Below are 21,805 nucleotides of genomic sequence, written 5' to 3' on the forward strand. Positions count from 1 at the left end.
TCACAGAAGCAGAGAACAATTAATCCCTGTCTTTTTTATAGCTCTGCTAGAAGACAGTTTCCCATGTTCCTCCTCAAATGTCTTTTTCCTAAACCCAGTAAATGAATCTTCCAATAATTTTTCTTTACCAGGTTTTCTAGATCTATGACAGTTTTCATTGCTCATTTCTAAACCCACGTCTGTCTGTGTCTGAGAGTGAGACATGCTCCAGGTAGGACAATATTTTTTCTTCTGATGTTAGTAGAGAGCTTCTTAAATATGTAAGATATGTCAGATGATACCACAAACTGTATCAGACTTTCTCCAGCAAAGAGAACAAGTTCAAATTCAGTAATTTTCCTCTCAAAATTTTTTTGGTATTATTGGAAGAGTGTCCCAGTACTCTGGTATGTCCAGCATACCATTGAAATCATGAGACTGAAATGTCACAATTGTGCACATCACATTACTTCTGTTACCCTAATTCTCAAGTCTCTCATTCCATCAGTCTACCTCCTTTCTTCAGTGGTTGTTTCTTGTCTTTGACACCTCGTGGGCATTTTGTGGGAATGCTTGTCCTTTACTGGATCTGTAAACTGTCACATTGAGACTTCACCTTGGTAAGATTGTGGGCTTTAAATTTTGGGTTTTTAAAGTAACATGATAATGTATCAGATGACAAAGCACCTAAGAGCATAGATGTCAAGGAGATTAAAGCTGGTATTTTTGAGAGTAACAGGGAGAATTCAGACTGCAAAAGAGCAGGGCACCAGGTATAGCACATCCTTTGCCCTCTATTGAGAAGAAGCAGCTCAGGGAATTGCCTGCATGCTGGCACAAAGAGCTGCATGAAATCACTTGTTAAGCCGGAAGGGGAAGAGGTGAGGTTATGTTCAGAACACAGATGCAGGCTCCTTAGCAGAAATGGCTTTGGTCTCGGGTTGTCATTGAACTTCTTTGTTCTCCCCTGATTTATTGAACAATGTGATTCTGTTTCTCTCCATGAATGTGACTCCTTATGGGTTACTGCAGTTTTGTTTATTCTTTATATAAAACTTAGGGACTGGCCTTTTTTTGGCCCTGTCTTCATAGCAGATGAGCTTGTCTGATCTTTCATAGTTGTGCTGTGCTTCTCCAGAAGAGTAGAGATAGCTGGGTCATGTCTGGATCATTATCATAAAATACAGTCAGAAGGAAAAATAAAGGAAGTCAGGCTGTTGTAAATAGTGCCATACAATGTAGGACAGCTATTTAGGTACTCACTTCTCCCCTCACAGGGGTTTGAGTTTTCATCAGCCTGTTCTCTATCTAGCTTGCCAGCACAAAATCACCAAGTGCTACAGAAAGTGCAGGCAAGCCTGAGTTTAACAAGTTTTGTGCTTACAAACAGCATCCCAGTGAGATTCAGGGAGGCGAGTAAGCTGTTTAACAACAGAGATGACAAGTCACTCCACAGTTAGTAGCCTGGCACACTTTTTCACAGCAAGCCAGCTTTATAGGCCTCCTGTTCATCACTGTGACAGAGGCTGGGAGAGAGTGTCAAAAATGCATAATAGATCTGTGGTGGTCTAGGGAGATTATCAGGCCACTTTGTCCAAAGTGCTTACCCACTTAAATATTTTGTTTCCTCTCAGCCCTTCTTTCTTTCTGTTTCCTGTGATCCTGTGATTCTCCCCCTTCTGCCTGCAGACACACAGCTCTAGCTGTTGCTTGATCTCATTTCTGTGACATTTCAGGCACTCTTCCTGCTGACTTGTTCCATCTGGTTATTACCCTTTGAGTGAGAAGTAGCTCTTGCCTGCATCTCTGCTGAGTCTCTTAGTCTGTGTATGGAGTGTTTCAGCTCCTCCTTTCTGAACAAGCAATCTTGAGCAGGTTTATAAATAGGAGCTTTCAAGTTAATGAGAGAGGGTGCGGGGGTGAGGAGGAGAGAAACCGCACTGAAGTCACTTCGGAGGCAGCTCCTAATGCTCCTCAGAATGACAGCTTTGCAGGCACAGCCACAGAGGGACATTTGGAGAAGGGATGGTTAAGCACTGAAAGGGGGAAAGGGCTTTAAGTCTTGGCTCTGCCACAGGGAAAAGTCATACCTCCTCTCAGTTCTCCATGGGCTGAATCCTCTTCCTGCTTCCCTCTCAGCAAGTGTACTGTAATGGCTGTGGGGCAAGAATGCTCTGTTCCTAAGCATTTACTTGCAGATCAGTAAAACAAGACTTGTGTCTTGCTGGGATCTCTGTATTGTCAGGATAACACAGACTGCTGTTCAGAGGCAGTGCCCTGGCTTGTACACACAGCATCCTCTGGCTGGGGCACAGCATGCCACTTGCACTTTATGACTTTTCCCCCCTTGTTCATTTTTATTATCCCCTCTTAGGGATGGTAAATAAAACAACACAAGTCTGCTGGGACTAAAATCCTTGTACTGACTTCCAGCCCGCTTTTGACAAGGATGAATTATTTTCCTTATCTGTACTATGAAGACAAAACACAGCCAGGGTGACCTAATTCATAGAGCTGGCATGTGGGGCAGCATGTTCGGACAACACTCTGCTACACGGTTTGTAAATGCCATGTTCCACTTTATTTGGATCCCAAACTAAAAAGCAGGGACCTACACCAAAATGACAGCAGAGCAGTGGCTGTGAGGTAGCTCTCTAATGCCATATGAGTATGTGTGACAAAAAAGAGGTGAGGGCTGGACACTCTAGAGTCAGTATCAGACCTGAACACCACATGCCGCTCCTGAGAAGCTTTGCAGGAGTTACAAGGTTATTAGACAAGTACTCTCCACTTGCAAGTCCTTGGACTCAATGTGACATCTGCAGTGCTTAACAGATATGTGGAGGTGACACAAGGTCTGATGTAGACTAAAAACTGCATACAAGTACAGTGGGTCATGGATGATTGTCTGAAACTGTGCCTGCTTGCCTCCAAACATGAAGGTTCTGCTGTAAATCACAGAAGTTCTGTCTTTGTCTGCAGTGGAAATAATCCAGATTCATTCTGGTGCAGGAGAGACAGAATCCAGATATGCTTGAAATACTCTCTGTACCAAAAGAAGTGATGCTCCTCCATGCATTACTTGTGTACCTTACACAGACTAAATCTCAAGCACGCTGTTCTCTTCAGCCACCAAATTAAGACTGATGCTTGGAAAGATGATAGAAGGAAGTCCTCTTCCCCTTGTACTTTCTTCTGCAGAAACTCCATTCTGAAGAAGTTCAGAAATCTTCATTTCCAATCATGGAAATGTTTTAAGATCCTCATAAAACTGTCTCTCCTTCTGAGAGAAATCCTTGTTTAGTCCACAGTTAAAACTGATCACTAAAGACAAACTCTCTGCTTTCCAAACACCCAGCTGCAAGAACTGGCTGTTCAGGAAAGCAGCAAGAACCTCTTAAAACATTCTGGCAATGTGAGATATGAAGCATTAGTGGCAGCTTTTCAGGAACCTGTTCAGCATTTTGATGCATATCCAATCAACAAGAGATCAGCCCTCATTTCCCTATCCTGTCTTAGAAAGTCAATATCCAGTTTGTTCCTATGTTTCTATCCATCAGAGCTAAAGGCATGTTTAGTAGGAAGATGAGACTTTCTCCTCATTCTGGATATTCACTTTTCCATATAACCCTTGCAAAACTTTTCATGACTCTTACAGACAGCTTGATCAGCCCAGTAGCTTACTGAGGAGGTGTAAGATGTGGTAATGATGTCCTACCAGCAGGTTGAGTTCAGACAATTTGGAAGGAGAACGAAAAAGTTAGTCCTTGTATTTTATTAAGTGAATGTGATGCTCCTCTGAAGGCTGTTGGCCAAGTTAAAAGGTTGATGGCATCTTCAAAAAGTAGGCTGAACTGCAGCCAGCTCAGGCAGTTTAACTGGAGACATACTGAACTTCTCAGTGAAGTACTACACTCCTACTGCCTCCTGTAATACAAGAGAAACAGGTTTTATACACACCAAAAAGGAAATTTGTTCTGGTGGTACTGGGATATGGAAAAAAAATCTCCAGTGATATTCCTACTGTCACCACTGTAGGAAATCTGCTTCTGTTAACATCCCAAGAACATGTCTTACTCCAGAAAGACAGTATGTCAGGAAAGGTCTTTTTCAGAACTTCTCCCATCTGAAAAATATGTTTCATTACTCACCTTTTTCAGAGGCCAGTTTTCTATCCAAAATTGCTTCTATGGCTCTAAAATATAGGGCTAACTGCTCGTCTCACCTCTCCACAAGCACCAACCACACTTTCTGCTTTGCAGAGCGTGATGCACTGCTCTAGGTCCTGCTTGCTACCCAGTTTCCTGACTGCCAGATCACGGCTTTATCCATGAGAACGTGTTGTCTAACAACAAACAAATGGAACTGGACTAACTTCACACCTACTTCTGTACTACTTGCAGCCAGGAAAAAATGTCTTAGTGTCTCAAGGGGATCTGTTTACTGATCCAGCACTGTGGTTTTCAACCCACGCTATGTGAGATCCCAGGGGTCTGTGAATTATTTTTAAGGAGCCCATGAATAAAGACCAAGAAAAGAAAACCTACTCTCTCCATAGGAACCCACAACTGCTGGAATTTTTAGTGGCTGGCAAATTGGAAGGATGTCGAAAACCATTTGTCTGGTGTAACAAGATTGGATATGTTTCCTCAGGCATAAAATTTTGGGGAACTGCTGAGGAACTGCGAAGCTGTAACAGTTGCAGTGCCTAGTTAGCACCTGTCTGTGAGAGCAGCATTTGTAACATATCTAGGGGTACACTGAGCATGTAGCAGCTATTTCTTATTCCATGCCTGGATGAGAGAAGTCCCATATAAATGGCAAGCTTTCCTTGGGGTCATTTAAGCCAGTGTCAGAATCATAAAATCACGAAACTATAGAATACCAAGTTGGAAGAGACCATACATAAAGGATTACCTGGTCTAACCTTTCTTGCCAAAAACAGAGTCTATACAAGACAGGCAAGCAGAAATGGACAAATCTTAAAAGTGTCCAATTCTGGGGAATCCACCACTTCCCTCAAGAGACTATCCCAATGGCTGACTGGCTTCATTGTGAAAAATTTTACTCTTGTGTCTAACTGGAATGTCCCCAGAAGTAACATGGACCCATTAACCCCTGTCTTTTCCATGTGATTTTGAGCAAAAGAGGGAGTCTCTACCTTCTTTGCAGCCACCCTTTAAATACTGGATAAACATGGTGATAAGGTCTTCTTTTCTCAGGACTGAGAAAAGCCACTTCTCTCAGCCTTTTCTCATAGGACAGGCTTCCCACACCATTGTTCATCTTTGTGGCCCTTCTCTGGACCCTCTCCAGCTTGTCCACATCTTTTGTGTGTAGCAGGGACCAAAAACAATGCAGGACTCCAGGAGTGGCCTGACAAGCACTGAGTAGAGTAGGACAGTGACTTCTTTATGTCTGCTGGTGATGCCTGTGTTGGTGCAGCCCAGCATCCTGTTGGGTTGCTGTGAGAGAACAATGTTCTGCTGTGGTGCATTAAGCTGTCCCCCACCAGGTCCTTCAGGCCCTTTTCCACCGAGCTGCTCCCCAGGTGGGTAGATCCCAGCCTGAGCTGCACTCCAGGATTATGTTTTCCCATACCTTACATCTGTCTTTGTTGAATTTCATAAGGCTTTTGTTAGCCCAGTCTTCCAGCCTATCCAGGTCTTCCTGCAGGGTAGCACTCCTTTCCAAAGTGTCCACTTTTCCATTCAGTTTGGTATCACTGGCAAAGTTCATCAGGGTATGCTTGATCCCATTATCCAGATCACTTTATGGAGATGTTAAACAGCCCTGGGCCCAGCACTGATCCCTGTGGGACCCCACTTGTGACAGGCTGCCAGCTGAAAAGGAGCTATTTATTACCACACCCTGGCTGCTGCCTGTCTGCCAGTTCCTACCCTCCTGCCCAGACCCCTTGTCCAGAGCAGACCCCTTGTCCAGAGCAGACACAGTCCTCCTGGGAGGAGGCAGTAACTAAAGGAGAGAATGCTCTAGGAGAATACAGTATATTAAATAACATGAAAAGTCCCATGTGCAAAAAACCGATCATTGCAGGCTCCTCTTACCCTTCCAGCTCCCCATAAAGCAATCAAGCCTTCTTACAGTGTGTGCACCAGCCATTCACATCCAAGACCCAAACATCTGTATTACAGAAAACACAAGGTAAAGTTGCACTGTCTTTGCAAGAGCGTACACTGATGGCAATGACATTCTGTCTAGCAGAACGGAAAAACAGAATTTTCCGTTTTCAAACTTTCTAAAAATCAAAAGGTCAGCAATGAGAAGGAAGAGAAGCTCTCTCAGCCACTTGAGTGCTCTATCTGAATGTCAATTGCACATTTGAAAAACTATATGGAAAACGTCAAAGTTCTGTATAAAGCCCACACAGAAAAATAAAAACGTTGCAGAATAAAATGTGTTTTTTACTCTTCTCCAGGTTACTACTCCAAAAGTCCTTGTGGGATCAGTCCTCTAACTTGGACTTTTTTCCTTCCCTTCACAAGAATGCCGCTCTTTGGTACAGTGCTGGGTGTTCACTTTGCACCTTTGACATAGGAATCTTCCCCCCCACCTGAAAGCTTTGCCCCACACACTTATAACCTCTGGCCCTTCTCACCACAGCCCTTTGCCCTGGCAGGGCAGAAAACTGAATGTGAAAGAGGACTTAGAAGCCAGGGAGCTCTGCAGAGGAAGAGTTTTCCTTTGATTAGGATAATGCTGCTATTGGCACACAGTTGTTTGAGTAACAGAGTCAAAAAATTAGTTGATTATGGATACCCATGCTCTGTATAGACTTCTTGAATGGTTTTGATGGGCTGTCTGTGCCTGCTGTGCCTAGTAGAAATCTAAAATCCCATTAAGTGACAGTGTTTTGTCATCACTATATGGCCTAAAAAAAAAATCTTGTCTTGCCTGTAAAGCCAGACCTATTTCAAAACTGATACACATCAAGACAGAAGTGCCTTAAGAGGGACTGTTTATCCTTACTTTTCCATCAGTTATCTGTCATAGTTTCTGAAGACTAATGAAAAAATCTAAACTATACTAAACACCACAACTGATGATAACACACATCTCCTGATATGTGCTCTCAGTAGTCTGCAAGTATCTGTCTGGAGCGTATTGCTTCTGTTTTATTGATGCAAGGTAACAAGAATCTTCTCACCCTTTACTGCTGGGTGTTCAGTGGCAGGTAAAGGGTGTTGAAGCTAATGGGAAGTTGGACTTAATTTCTTATTAGAAGTCACACTGATCTCTGAAATGGAGGTGAAGAATCTCAAAATATGTAGAGAAATATCCACCACTTGAAGAATAAATGTGAAAAGCTCGTTAAGTTCAAGGAATAGCTTTTTTCAGTGTGTTACACATTAAATTTTGGACTGAATTGTCTAAAAGTTCTTAACAACCTAAACAATTCTATGATTCTATGACTTCAGCACCAGTTCCTGGAAACCAAATCTAAGCATTCAGGTTTGAATGTCAGCAAGGAAATTTATACGAGAACCTCTCTCAGGCCCCATTCTTGCCAAGGTCCAAGTCACAGTGCCAGCCAGACACTTGTATAGGGGGAGCACAGGTAGAATGCTGTGTCTTCTTGGAATTCTACTTGTATTAAGTAACTGCAATTTTTGCTTTCACTGCAGAGCACCAGTTCAAATCACCTTCCCTTGCTGTCTTGCAGCATGTGCTGTTTGCTACCCCAGCCAGAGACTGCACACTAGTATCAGCAGAGATACCTATTGAAGGCTATTTGGGTTCTGGATCCTTGCTTATAAAGCTGTATGCTGTGGCTCTGCCTAACTTCAGGACTTTTCTTCAGTTCCCTCCCCCACTCTTGTCCACAGGCAGCAGCTGTCTCCATTATCTTTTTCATTAACTTCTCCTATTTCTCCATAGAACTCTGTTAAGCCAAACTCAGTGCAAGCCTCATCTATGACAGTGAGCACTTATGGGATTTTATTACCCACCTGGCAGCCCTGGATCAAGATGTTACTATGTTTATAATGTACTGGAGTGGAGTTGACAAAACGTCCTTAATTTTTCTCTTCCAAGCATCCCTGTTTATATTTTTCACTCTGGTGAGCTTTTTCTTTCTTTTAGCCCTTGTTTTATCATAACCATTGAAGTTAATTTTCTCACTGCTATTTTCTCACTGCAACTTGCTCCTCTGATGGCCCCACAGTCTTGAACCTCATCTGGGAAGGCCAGGCAGCATCTTACTTTCAGGGACAGGTTTTGCAGGGCTGTGTGGCAGTTACATCCCGTTCAGAAGTGTGTGGATGTACCTGCTTTTGAGCTGCTGTGCTTCACTGCTGAGCATCTGAGTGCAAGCTCAAACTGAGGTGAGCTCAAGGTATCAGAGAACCATCTAGGTTGGAAAAGACTCTTAAGATCATCAAATCCAACTGGATGTATCTGTCTGTACACTGCAGTTCGGGGGCAGAAATGTGACACCTCACACAGAGGGCACACAGTTCTCTCTGCTCCCACCCAGTTGTTAGATGTCTTGCCCCAAGTCATAGCTGTGTTCTACAAGGTCTTTCCATGGCCTGTGGCTTTGGGAATTTGCCCTGCTTGCTCACTCTCCCTTTCAACAGGCTCCAACTTTCTCCTTTGCTGTAATGTCTCTCTTCCTTGATCCATACTTTGTCATAAACAGTAGGAGATAAAGTTGTGCCAAAGGGGACACTGTTTGTACATTGTGCTATACAAACACGAAGCTGTGGATAACAAGGTTTTCCCTTTAAAAAAAACGCTCCCTTGCCTCTGAATGGGGGCTCTTTTCACTACAACGTGGTAGCACAATGAATTCCCTGCACTGAGATGTTGCTCACAGCCTTGAGACAAGGCACAAAGGGAGTGCAAATAAATGAACAATACGGTGGAAGAAACAAAGAGCAAAATGAAAACAAGCAAGCAACAAAGGGGGAAAAAAAGGAGAGGCAGGCTGTGGTGTTTAAAGCTGTGCCACACTAAACAAACACCACATAAAATGATGCAAAAGTTATGCAGAACCAGGCTGGCATTTCTATGGAAATGGGGAGTCCAGTCTGAAAAAGATGTTGATTCCAAGAGCAAGGACAGAGCTGGCAATTAAAGGACAAGTTTCACATTGGCCTATTGCATCCCATCCCATCCCATGGGATCCCACCAGGGTGTTAGAAGGAATTTTCCTGCACCTGAAACACAGCTATATATGGGCTAACAGGTTAGCAATGTACAGCAGCAGCACACAAGAAAAAAAAGGTACTTTTGCTGTTGCATGGGTCCTCCTTTCTTTTGTTCCTTCAATTCCAAAAGCTCCTCTAAAAATAAATATTCCTCACACCCACTAGTAACTGTACAAGACTGACTGACTCCCTTTAGAGAGCCATGGGGAGTCTCCTACCCCAGAGTCATACGGGCTTGCATGGAAAAGAGAAGAAAAGGAAAAGATAAAACATGTACTGCAAAGAGCTGGGTGCATGGGCTGTTGTATTGAAGGCTGGCAGGAAAAGACGCAGTCACACCAGCAAGCTCAAAGCTGTACTCACTATGTCATCCATTTCTGCAATTTTAAATCAGGTATTACTTCTTGAATAGCAATTTGGTCCTACATCCTCCTTTCTGATCCCCTCAGACCAGTCTCTCTCTCCAACTCATTCTCAATTCTCTTCCCTCTTTTCTCCTTACTCCTCACTCCTTCTAGTCATCAAAGCAGTTCCTGCCTCACTGAGTTCCCATATCAAATTGCCCCCAAAACCAGCACCAATGTCACTGCAGAGGAATTGTTATCTACTGGATGCTGAATGGTTCTATGCAGATGACAGCCTTTCCTACAACATCAGAGCTATCTTTGGAGACTTTAGACACTTTTTAAACACATTCTACCTTGGTGTCATGTACAAAACATTTAATGCAACAGTATCCAAATCTGTGTTTTGTAATCTGGAGCTCTTGATGGGAACCATCTACCCAGTATAATGTACAGTGTGCTGCATGGGCAGCTGTGCCACACCTGCTTAACTTAGCTTAAGAAGCCTTGGTTTTCCTCACCTTTAATCATGTACTCATGCTCCTGCACCTCACTCTTGCTTGGACTGAACCTGGTGTTTGACCACCTCGATGTTGAATTAGCTCAGGATGAAAAATAACTTTCTCCTCAAAAGTCTGACATACAGCATAAATGCTTGTACCAGCATCAATGGGACAAGTGGGCTGGGAGAGAATGACAAAAAACAACTATGGTGAAATGGGAGAATTATAAGATTTCAGCTGGTTACTTCAAATCACAGCCTTACTGCACTTAGTAGTCGCAGCCTTCTAGACAAAAATAGCTCAGCCAACTGCATCCTGAACAGGGTCAAAAGCTCAACCCAGAACTATGAATTCTGCATCTAGCTACATTCCTGCAATTAGACAACATATAACAACCTCTCCTCCCTCCTTCTTCTCAAAACATGTGATTCTTAGATGACTAGCCATGACCTGCAATCATTCTTGTTTATTACTGTCTGCCTGGAAAATCTGGTAGGGTAACAGCAGAGATGTCTGTTCTTCATGGACATTTCTTTGCAAGGTGACTGTGAGGATCTCAAAACCCTTTGCAAACATCCTTTAGTGATGACTCACAGCACCTTCTCTCATTTGTGTTTAATGCTAAAATGGAGGCCACAGTGTGTCAGTATAAAGAATGTGATGGCACCAAAGTCTTCAGCAACTGCTGCTTCTACCTCATTCACACTCCTTCTTTTTGCCACAGCCACCTCCCAGCTGGCTGAGCCTCAAACTGGTTCATTACTTTACAAACCTGTTGGTGTAGCTTCCAACTGAACACAAACAAACCCAACACAGGGGTTTTTGTTATTCTTGTACTGCTTTATAATCTCAACAGTTACCAGAGGGACAATTCTGCTTGGAAAATATTGACTAATGATGAGCATAGTGGTAACACGTGTCAGAGGGGCAGGAATGAGCTGTGGAAGAAGGAGAAAGCAAAGGAAAGGGTGCTGCTGCTGCTGCTGCTGCTGCTGCTGATGATGATGGGAAGTGAAGTTGCAATACCTAAAGCTTGAAATACCAAAGAAGACTCAGTGTCATCAAGCCACCCTACCAGGCACAGAGAAACTGAATAATTTGTTCACAGGAAAAGAGCAAGTTATTGTTAGAGAGTAAAATTTTAAGATATGGAGACTCCTGCTTATCTCCTCTCTCAACTCCAAACATGGTTCTGCTCTGCTTGTGTGAAACCACAGTGAGAAAGTAACTAGTACAAATCCAGCTGGTGGTTGTCCCACCTAGGTATATTATCAATATTTGGCAGCTCATGAAAGTTTCTATTCTGGTTCCAAAAGAGAAGAGAAACCATGATATTCAAAAGCTTGAGCCAGGCCTTGTTCTTAAAGGTAGCATGCACACACACACACACATACACACAGAGGTGATCCACCTCTGCCTTCTTCCATTCCTTTTTTTCTCTTTGCCTCTGCTACCACAAGAAAATTGCACTAGCTAGGTTTAAAATGAATCTTACAAAGAAATGTTTAAGTAATTTTCAAAGATTAGTTTTAAAACTGTGCAAAGGTCTGGGTAATCACCTCTTAATTTTCAGAAGGCTCTTTCAGCTGAGGAAATCTCAGATGTGTCACTTAACTAGTACAGTGGAACTGGAGAAAATGTCTGCATGGATGCACAGATGCACAGCTTTCTGTGATTAGAGCCTATGTGTCTAAAGATTGAGGGAATAATTTTCAGTTCCCAAGACATTCCATATTCTCTCCCTGCATGCAAGCACAGGGCACCCTCCATGGAGAAGCTGTCCGGACAGTAGGGTGCATATGGAAGCAGCAGGGATACTTCCCCGGTCCCATCCACAACTTGCTGTGGCAAATTTCTCCCTGTTGTGCTTCCAGAGAAACAGAAACACCCTCCAGCCTTCTATGGGATGCAAACAAGCCTTCCACATATACTTTGTGTATCAGAAAATGGAAAGAGAGTAGAAGACTACATTTTAAAGCCTTGCAACTCATATTCAACAGCAGGACCTAGCAATTTACTAAGCAATTCAATGCAAGCCTGTGATACAGTTAAACCACCTCCTGGGTTTTACTCTGCAAGCTAGCTTGGCTTCCCCACTTTATTGCTGTGCTTGCTGGGCTTAATATTCATTCTAACCTTTGGATCACAGAAGGCACTGCAATCTCCAAGTCAATGCCCTTAATAGGCCAACACTTTTCTGAGGACAACTGTTCCTGAACATCAACCACTTTCCCAACATATGATACTCTTTCTGCTTCTACCTGCCAATTCCTTTCTGTTGATCACCTTCCTCTGGCTGATGCCCACATTCCCTCACTCCTGTAGATGCACTGCTTTGGCTCCTAGCTGTGTGCAGCTGGCAGGAACTCAGGGTCCAGACAAAACTGTGGCTGTACTCCATCACATTCTCTGGATTAGAGTTGATGTTGGTCTCCTGCTAGGGACAAAAGAGAAGCTGCACACTTTTCATGTGCTTTTCTGTCGCTGTTGAAACACAGCTATAACTTCCATGCCAAGGGTATCTAAGGCACCAGCCTTCTGGCCACATTTACATTTTTTCCTACTTTGCCACCCCCCTCAACACCTCTAACACGAAGCTTGTGTTGTAGGTTTTTGTTGTGCTGGAAGAAAGTGGGTTTGGCTGGAACAAAATGCTCCCCTTGCTCTCCTGGATGGATGTAGGCACATGGGTAATTTTCCAGTCAGCATAGCTTCAGCATTCTGCAGATAAAAACCAAAGATGCTCTTGCAAACATTATGTGCTGGCATGAAAGAGAGAAGTCTCCACTAATGAAGCTAATATTTACTCTCATTGACAATTTGGGGGGATGTTTATTGTCTTTTCATCTGCTTGATGTGAGACTTCATCATGTTAGTGGTACATCTGACACATTTGCAATAGCCCACCCTGCAGAGGAGGGCAGCAGGAGATGGAAACAAAGATTCTCAGTACAATCACACAGACTGCTACCATTTGAATTAAAAGAGCATCCCTGTTACAAGAGAGTGCTGGTTAGATCTTTCCCTCTCAATGCAAACAAGAATGGGCAGGGATGTAGCTGAGAGAGTGAAAAAGTAGAGCAATGCAAACATAAAGAAAAATAATTGAGGCCATACATAAACAGGTGCAGGGCTCTAGAAATTCATGAAGCCACTGACTTCCCAGAGCAGGAAGCCAAAGCACACAAGCCAGCTATGACCCAGCTGCCCATTTTGCCTATTCCAAGGTGCTGGAGATTCACACCATCTTCTGCTGCCTCCACCTCTGTGTAACTGGGGACAGAATATATGGACAGCTGCTATTTCCAACATCAGGGCTAACAGCATGATGTGTCCTCAATCCTCTGATCTCTACACTGGAAGAGGTGATCCACACAGGGTCACGACCACTGCTCTGCCATCTGTACCCTGTCCCTTCCTTCCCTGTTCTGTCACAGGAGCGGATCTCAGGATCATAGATCAAAGGAGGTGTGTTGGTGGATGAGGAGCTGGACATGACCCAGCAACACATGCTGGCAGTCCAAAAAGGCCAAACATATCCTGGGCTGCATCCAAAGCAGTGTGGCCAGCCGGGTGAAGGAGGGGATTCTCTCCCTCTGCTTGGCTTTGGTGAAGCCTCACCTGCATCCAGCATCCAGGGTCCCCAAGAAGGACATGGACCTGCTGGAGCAAGTCCAGAGGAGACTACAAAGATGATCAGAGGGCTGGAGCACCTCTTATAAAGACAGACTGAGAGAGCTGGGCTTGTTCAGCCTGGAGAAGAGAAGGCTCCGGGGAGACCTTAGAGCACCTGCCAGCACCTGCAGGGAACCTACAATAGAGCTGGAGAGGGACATTTTACAAAGGCATGTAGTGATAGGAAAAGAGGAAATGGCATTAATCTGACAGAGATTAGGTTTAGATTAGGTGTTAGGAAAAAATTCTTTACTGTAAGGGTAAAACACTGTAAGAGGTTGCCCAGAGAAGCTGTGGCTGCCCTATCCCTGCAAGTGTCCAAGGGCAGGTTGGATAGAACTTTGAGCAACCTGGTCTATACAAAGATGTCCCCCTCCATGGCAGGGGTATTAGAACTTGATGGTGCCTTATAACCACATCATTCTATGAGTTTATCTCAGTATCTGTTCCTCTTAGTTAGGGCAGCTAAATTCACTTCTGCTGTGATGCTGAAAAATCTGACACTGCTCTGGAGAGGTGCTGCATTTATTTAGAAGTGTGCTCCATTTGCAGTGTGAAGGCTTTTGATCTTACCAGGGACAAGCTCCCATTTAAAAAGCAGGTTTTAGCTGCTGTAGCTCCTAATGGGACGACAGCCACAAGCAGCTCCTGGTTAGAGACACGGTGAGCAGCCTCACAGCGAGGAAGGTTGCTTGTTCTTTCCTGGCAGAGGCACAAAAGCAGCCTCACTTCCAACAGCTCTCTAACAAACCAGCTCAGTGTTTTTCCCAGGTTGGCCCAAACACCTGGCACCTGGCGCAGCACACTGCTGAATTGCATTCTGGTGAAAGTCACCCTGAAGTTCACGTGCTAAACTGGCTCCTAACACAGCTGTGTTATTCATTTGTTGAATGACAGAGAGAATTGCTAGGGATGCAGGTAATAAAGGAAGCAGTATGTTTTAAAACTTAACAAAAAATACTGATAGGAGATTTCAATAACTTCCAGTAGGAACCCATCACAAAAGAAGCTCTGTTTACAGCAGCTCCTCAATGCCAAAACATTTAGTCTTATTACTGTAGATGCTTAAGCAATCATGTCTTAGACTGCTTTGTTTCATAGAAGAATTGATCGCTAAAGATTATGAACTGAGGAGTAGCAAAAGTTCTACAAAGGAAGACACAAAAGCACACTGTTGAAGAGCTGTAGACAAAATATCCAAATGTTGCAAGGAAAATGCTCACAAGTATAGACTTACAATCATATGACACACAGAAAGAACACCACCAAAGGGACAAAATCATCCACTCATGGATAGGAAATGCCAGGATTAAAGCTGCCTATGAAACCTTTGTGCCCTGCTGGTGGTAAGGCACTCTGATATGAACTCCAGCTGCAGGATCACAAACTGTTTTTTCTGAGGAACCCACACCATACTCTGCACAGATGAACATGAACGCCAATGCTGCAACCATTGATATGTGGCCTGCACACTTCTGGGTCATGACAGAACACATCTCATCTGGATCAGATGCAAGTATACAATCACATTTTAATAATCTTTTCAGCCAAAGCTCACAGGATTTATTGCTCTTAGGAACCATTAAATTCATATAGGGACTTACACCAGCTGTGGAAGGACAGACCACACTTGACTCATCATGAAGTCAGTGAAGCGCAGACAGACTGTGCATGATATACAATCTGCCAGAACAGAGTGTCCCTTCACTTCTTTAAAAAGCATTTGACACAGCAGAGTAAGTATGTACCATTTCATCACTGAGCATCGTGCAGCCATGGTGCGTTTGCCCTGGTCCTAGAATTGGACTTACCATTTCATACCGTCATGGATCGGATAAACAAACATGCTGATCTTTGCTGTCCTCATTCCACATGGATCTCTGCACCTGGTATCCTGTCCACAAGCTGAATCTTGCACTGGATGCACAACTGCTATTTTCCCTGGACATATTTCTCCCCAGTTCTCTCAGCACAGTGTCACACTGCAGGTCTCCATGGCATGATGAAGTGCTAGGCCAACTTACAGGGACCAGCTCTTAGAAATCACAAGCTCTAACTCTCTGTCTGGTAAGTCTAAGATATGAAAGGAATTATTTTTTTCAGAGTTCTTCCTCACTCAATAGAAGTGGTCAATAAATGCAATTTGTAATCTTCCATAGAATAGAATTCCTGAAGAAAAAACCTATAGTCCATTACAGCTTCACTTATCTATTTGGCTCAAAACTTCTATTTGGCACAAAACTTCTGCCAGCAGTGCTTGTCCCTCTGCAGTGATGCAGCAGTATCTCACAGCTGTATCAACCTGTGCACCCAAGAGCAGGTGAAACCAATTCATAGCACGTTGATGACTGGATTTTATTCCTGATTTCTCTTCTGCTCTGTTTCTCTGCAGCTGAGAGCATTAAACTGAGGGAGAGATAAACACTAGCTTTTTGCTTCTTTTGATGTGATCTGTTGTGTAGATCTTCCACAGGTCCCTGTGTGACTAATCCCTGGCACTCAGGTCTCTGTTAGATTGTTCTCTCTTCTCCCTACCTCCCCATTAGCCTTGTGACATGTATCTGCTAATAACAGAGGATATGCCTCCAAAATTCATCCACAAGGCTCAGAAAGAAGTCCTGCCTATGTCTGCAGGGAGAGAAGGAAAGGAATTCAAGGGCTATTTTGAGAATTATTAAATATCCTTGTTAGAAAGGAGACTAGCTTCATGAAAATCACAGCTGGTCTCTCTTTTTCAATTTTCACATTAGATTTAAATTGACTGCAAGTTCAGTAGCTCTGAGGGCAGAATAAGCTCACTACACTGGAAAATGTTTGCCTTTTGCTCAGCTTCAAGAGATGAGGGGTATCATCCTGTCCTTGGAAATGAAAAGCAGAAGCTCAATCAGAGAGGTCATCTAGTTTCAGAAGCAGACATGGACAAAAAGTACCCTCCTGACCTCTAAGTCTTCTGTATTTATATTTAGCAAATTACTTCAAGCCTCTTTCATTCTTTGAACAGGAATAATCCTTAAAAAAACTGTCACCTTTTCAATCACCTTCTGAGGGCAGCTAAGAACAAGCCTGCCCTTTTGTCTTGTCTTAGTCCAAGTTTCAATTAGAAACTCTTTGATGCTGAGATCATTTTCTTTGCCTTGGAGAATTATTTCAGCATCCAGACTTTCATCCCAAGGGTGAATAATATGTATCCATGTCCACAAGAATTTGTTCCAGCATTGGGATAAATCCTTTATTTCCTCCTGGACTTCCCTGACCTCCAGACCTAGTTTTGACTTCCCTTACTTTTTTCATTCTAGCCCCTTAGATTGATTCTTTTTCTCCTTTTTTCTCTTGGTGGCAAGAGAAGTAGTTTGGGAGACCACCAACCTTGCACCAGCACCTTTGATTGGACACTTTCTCCAGGCTCTTGTGTGAAAGAAAGTGAAGCCCAGGCTCTATGCTGAGCTCATCACTGCCTTCACAGCTTTATAAAGACAGGCTGATGTCACAAAGCAATTGAAGGCTCTGGTATGGTTCTGGTATGCTGTTCTTTGACAATGGTCTTACTCATTCACCTTTTGATGGAAACCCTTTATTTACTAAATATCTATTGTCTCAAATAACAGCAGAAAACCTTTTCATGAACTTTATATTTTCATGTTTCACAGTAATTGCACAGGTATTTTTCTCTGGATTCTCTGGAGAGCATGCTTTTCATTTTTGTTCTGCAATTCCAAGTACAGTTTTATGTGTGCCTTTGTTTGTTCCTACGTGACTTCCCATGATTAGGGATATTGTGGGGGCAATTAGGAACCAGCAGAACAGGGTAGTTTAAATTTCTCATCTCTCTCACACATCAGCTCTTTAGGAAAGTTTGAGCCTTTGAGGCTACAAATATGCAGTTTATCTCCTGTGTTCTTTTTGTAAGCTATTCTGTGATTTCTTGCAAAACTGCTGGATGCAGTCAGATTGCTCCTGCAGAACTGACTGTGGTAAACCTGGATATGCAATCCAGAGCTCTTGACAATAAAGGGAGGCTATATGGAACAATAAACATTTGAGTTTGAAAGAGTAAATATGTTGGTGTTCTTTCTGAATTCTGATCTAGTGCAAAGGGTCCAATTTCTGCATGTGCTTTTATCCTGGAGATTTTAACTATGTGTGTTGATGAGCTTGTTAGGATGGGTGCAATAACAGTCTCCTTCCTCACAAGGCAGTTGGTTAGGTGTTTGTAATATAAAGTAGTTAAGTGATGATGGTGCCAAAGGACTTGGAGTGACAGGTGAAAGAGGAAGAGGGGAATGGTCTGAGTCTCCTCCTAAAATGACAGAAGTGAGGCAGAGCCTAAAGCCCAAATCATCTGTGCCTGTGCCTAATGTGTCAGTGCCAAATATACTCTAAAAGCTAATTTAGGAGCTGCAGGAACACAATGGCACATTCTTATTTCTTGCTATTCATCTGTATTTCTTATAATCTTCAGTGTTTCTGTGGTATTATATAAAAATTACATAAAAATTAGGAACACATCAACATTACCTCTTCAGCACAAATGCAAACAGATCCTTTCTTTCCACAGTTAGAGCTGGTGGCAGTAGCAAAAGGGATTTTTCTGTAACTGCCCCAGGTGAAAGTATGGCTGTAGTGTTTTAGTCCTCTCTCCCTCCTGTGTTTGTAAAGATCTTTACTAGAGAGACAGTACTATTGTTACTGCTAATGAAATATTCCTAGCAGCGTGCCAAGCATGTTAAGCATCTTCCAGAGAGAAATATTCACTCAGCAAGATCCTTTCTTACATTTCCAAATGAATCAATGGCAGAGCCATCTCTCCTTGGAGGAGGGCACTGCCAATGAGTAAATAAACTCTTGGAAGGAGTGAGGAGTTGTGATAGGAAGATGAAACCAATCATCTGGCTGTGGACCCCTTCAATACTAGACAAGAAACACAGGGCTGCAACCCTTCTCTGCAGCTTGATTTCCAGAAAGTCTGAAAACTCCAAGATAAGTAACATGCCAAAAAACATTGAAATATCACTTCAGATTTTCATCTTTTAGCCCCAGAGTTAATACTTAATTTCTGAGGAAGTTCATGTCTTCCCTGAACCTCAGTGCCAAAAATCCCCTATGTTTATGTGTGATAGTCCTCCATTTAAAAAAAAAAATCAGAGGGAAAAAAAGCCTGAAAATTATGACTGCCTCAACATGTTGAACATTCATCTGAGCTGAACTGTATGTCTTGACATGTCCTGACCGTACAGTGCTTTAACTGGGATGCCTCAACCCCTATGAACTGGCACAACTGTAAGTTAAACAGCTTAAAACAGTTTAAGCCCTTGGAGTGGTTTAAGATAACTAAACCCCTTAAAAGTCATTATTACTAAAAGTTAAGCAACATCAAAAACGTATCAGAGATTCTGTATTACAGCCACTTTAGCATTGCAACTTTCTCAAACACAAACATTTCCAGTTTCATGACCCCACTGCCATGTTTTTGAAGGTGTGCACAAGCAAAGATCTCTGTTGTGATCTTCTCTGGATGATCGATCCTAATGCAGCTCACCACAAACATCAGATTTGAAACTGCTGGGGTTATCCATCTTTTGCTATATTTATTCCAAAAGCAAACTTGACCAGAAAATATGAAATACTCTCTCAATGGTTTTGTTGATATACTTATAAAAAGGTTATATGTTTACTATTTTTGACATCACTTGTCTCTGCATTTGTCATAACTCTTCACATAAGTGTGTTAGGGAGCAAACTGAAGGAGCATGTGTGATTGTGTGAGGAAGCTTGAGGTTGATATGACCACGTAACTGATGAGTGGCAAATCCTCAATCATTCCTTGTTCATTTCTAGAACTCAGAGTTCTGCATTTCAGAGGAAACACTCTTAAATTCTTTTACATAAGTGAAGTTTTTCCAAGAATCTTATCCCAGTATTTATTCAGCAGTAACCCCATCTTGCCTTACTGAACAAATTAACTGAGCTGCACAGGCAAAGTTACCATTGCTGCTCTGAGAGAGGAGGCAAGTGTCAGTTCACAAGGATGGAAGAAACAGGAGAATGGGAACTAGGTGTGCTGAGACCCTTTCCTCATTCACCAGGGTCCACAGCAGGTCCCAGGGAAGAGCCTGGCCCTTTCTGCAACAGTAACAGCTCCAGCAGTTCCCTGAGTTTTTGTGTTGGCCAAGCGGGTCCTGTGGCAATCAGCACCTTTCAGCCCCCAGCACTGCTGCCCCAGGCAGCCCTGTGCTGTCTGTGCTTGCAGTACACCTGTCCCCAGCTGCTCCAGGCTTGTGGCAGAATCACAGACCTGCTCCTACAGCGTCTGTAAAAGAGGAAAAATGTAGCTCAAACAGCCTGTGCTTCTCAAAAAATGAACTTTTGCCTTCTCTTTTTTTGAAAATTATTATGATGAGAGGTTTGATATCTCACCATAATGCTTGCTTTTAGCCACATAAATGCTCTTTTTCCACTGTGTAGTAATATTTTCTTTAACATAACCCAGAGGAAGAAGCCTGACATAAAGAAGTTTATTAAGGAAAAGTCTTAAGTCCTAGAGGAGACAGTTTAATGAGTGGAGTCTGGAGGTGGATGTGGCTTTCCAGTTGCTCACATTGACATCATAATTTCTGAATTGTTTCTCTATACTCTCCACACCACTGTCATGCCATAATGGGGAGCTGAATATAGTTGCAATGGCAGCTCTCGCTTCTGAATGTCTGCAATGTTAACGGTGGTGTGCAAAGTACATTCCACAATGTTTCTGAGGTATTAAAAGGAAACTAAAACAATGGCAACATCAAAATTTCACCTTAGTCCTTACAAGGGTTATCTGATATAGCTGGAACATCAGCTCCTTATCAGCCCTTTCCCACCTGAGATTACAGAGAAACTGCTCTTGGTGGAAAACTCATGTCCATAGACTTTCCTTAAGAGGAAATTAGAGTAAATTATGCACTGAACATGAACAACAAACCTAGATTTTACTTATGGACCTGGAGAGGAAAATCATCTGCCTGTGGCTGACCCTCTTCTCTAGTGCCTGTGCTCTTTGCCTGGGGCCAGGCAGGTGCTGTGTCACTGCTGTGACATTTCAGACTCTGCTGGTTTCCCTGTGAAAGGCTGACACATTTTCACAGAATTTGGTTTGCAAGCTCTAGGTTCTTTCTAACCAAACAGAGCAGAAGTGTTACAGTCCTGCACTTTTTCAAATTTCCAGAAATACCACAGTAATGACAAAGGCTCTTCTAAGAAGCGGGCCAGCTTTGCATTGCCCTCCAAACAAGGCGAAGGAGTGAATGCATCCGTGCACTTCGATTTACAGTCAGATTTCTTATGTGGGAAGTGCACAAGTTTTGCATCATCTTGTTCTCAGAAATGGATGATAATGAAACAGTTTTGCTTGAAATTAAGGAAAAGAGGCCTGAGGTACACACCCAACATGGAAAATTTCAGCCTAAATAGTCAAGTCTAGCGATGTTACAAGCAACTTCAGGGGGAAAAATTTGAAACAAAACAACAAAAAAAGGATTCTTGAAATGGAAATGATTGTGAAGCCCTAACTGTGGGTGAAGGTAGCTCTTGCTGCCTAGGATGAGTACATTTGAGAGGCTGTTTCCCAAATAAAAGCTGCAGAGCAGTAATAGGGCGTTGTTTGGCATTGCATTCTTGAATGGCTTTAGCAAACACAGAAGGCTGAAGACTAGGAGAAACAAGGTAGCTAAAAAGCAAAGCAAAACAAAGGCCTACAAAGAGTTGAGAGAACACTTGCATTTTCCATACAAACTGACAGGATGTTGCAATTTCTGGAGCAGGGCAGGGCTATATGTTCCTGGTTTTAGCAGAGAGGTTATAAAAATTCAGTGACTGAGTTTCTAGGTCATAATGCAAGCTGTCATGTATTTCTCTTTTTGCCTTTCAAAGTGTGATGACTCAGTTTCACTGAAGTTTTTAACTCCTTTTAACTTTCCAGGCATGCTCCTCATCTGGGCTGAGTGCAATAGCACTCAGGAAAGGTCAAGATCTAGCCTATTTAGCATCCTCTTCACTGTTAGCTTACAAACAAAATTTGGAGTTTAAGACACTTTGTACACACAGCCTATCACTCTCCATCCAAGTTGCCATTATTGGATAATTAAACAGGACAGGA

Source organism: Pseudopodoces humilis, chromosome 2 (genome assembly GCF_049639895.1).
Source record: "Pseudopodoces humilis isolate 2021_Gansu_Grassland_sample_001 chromosome 2, ASM4963989v1, whole genome shotgun sequence".
In the NCBI taxonomy this organism is placed as follows: domain Eukaryota; kingdom Metazoa; phylum Chordata; class Aves; order Passeriformes; family Paridae; genus Pseudopodoces; species Pseudopodoces humilis.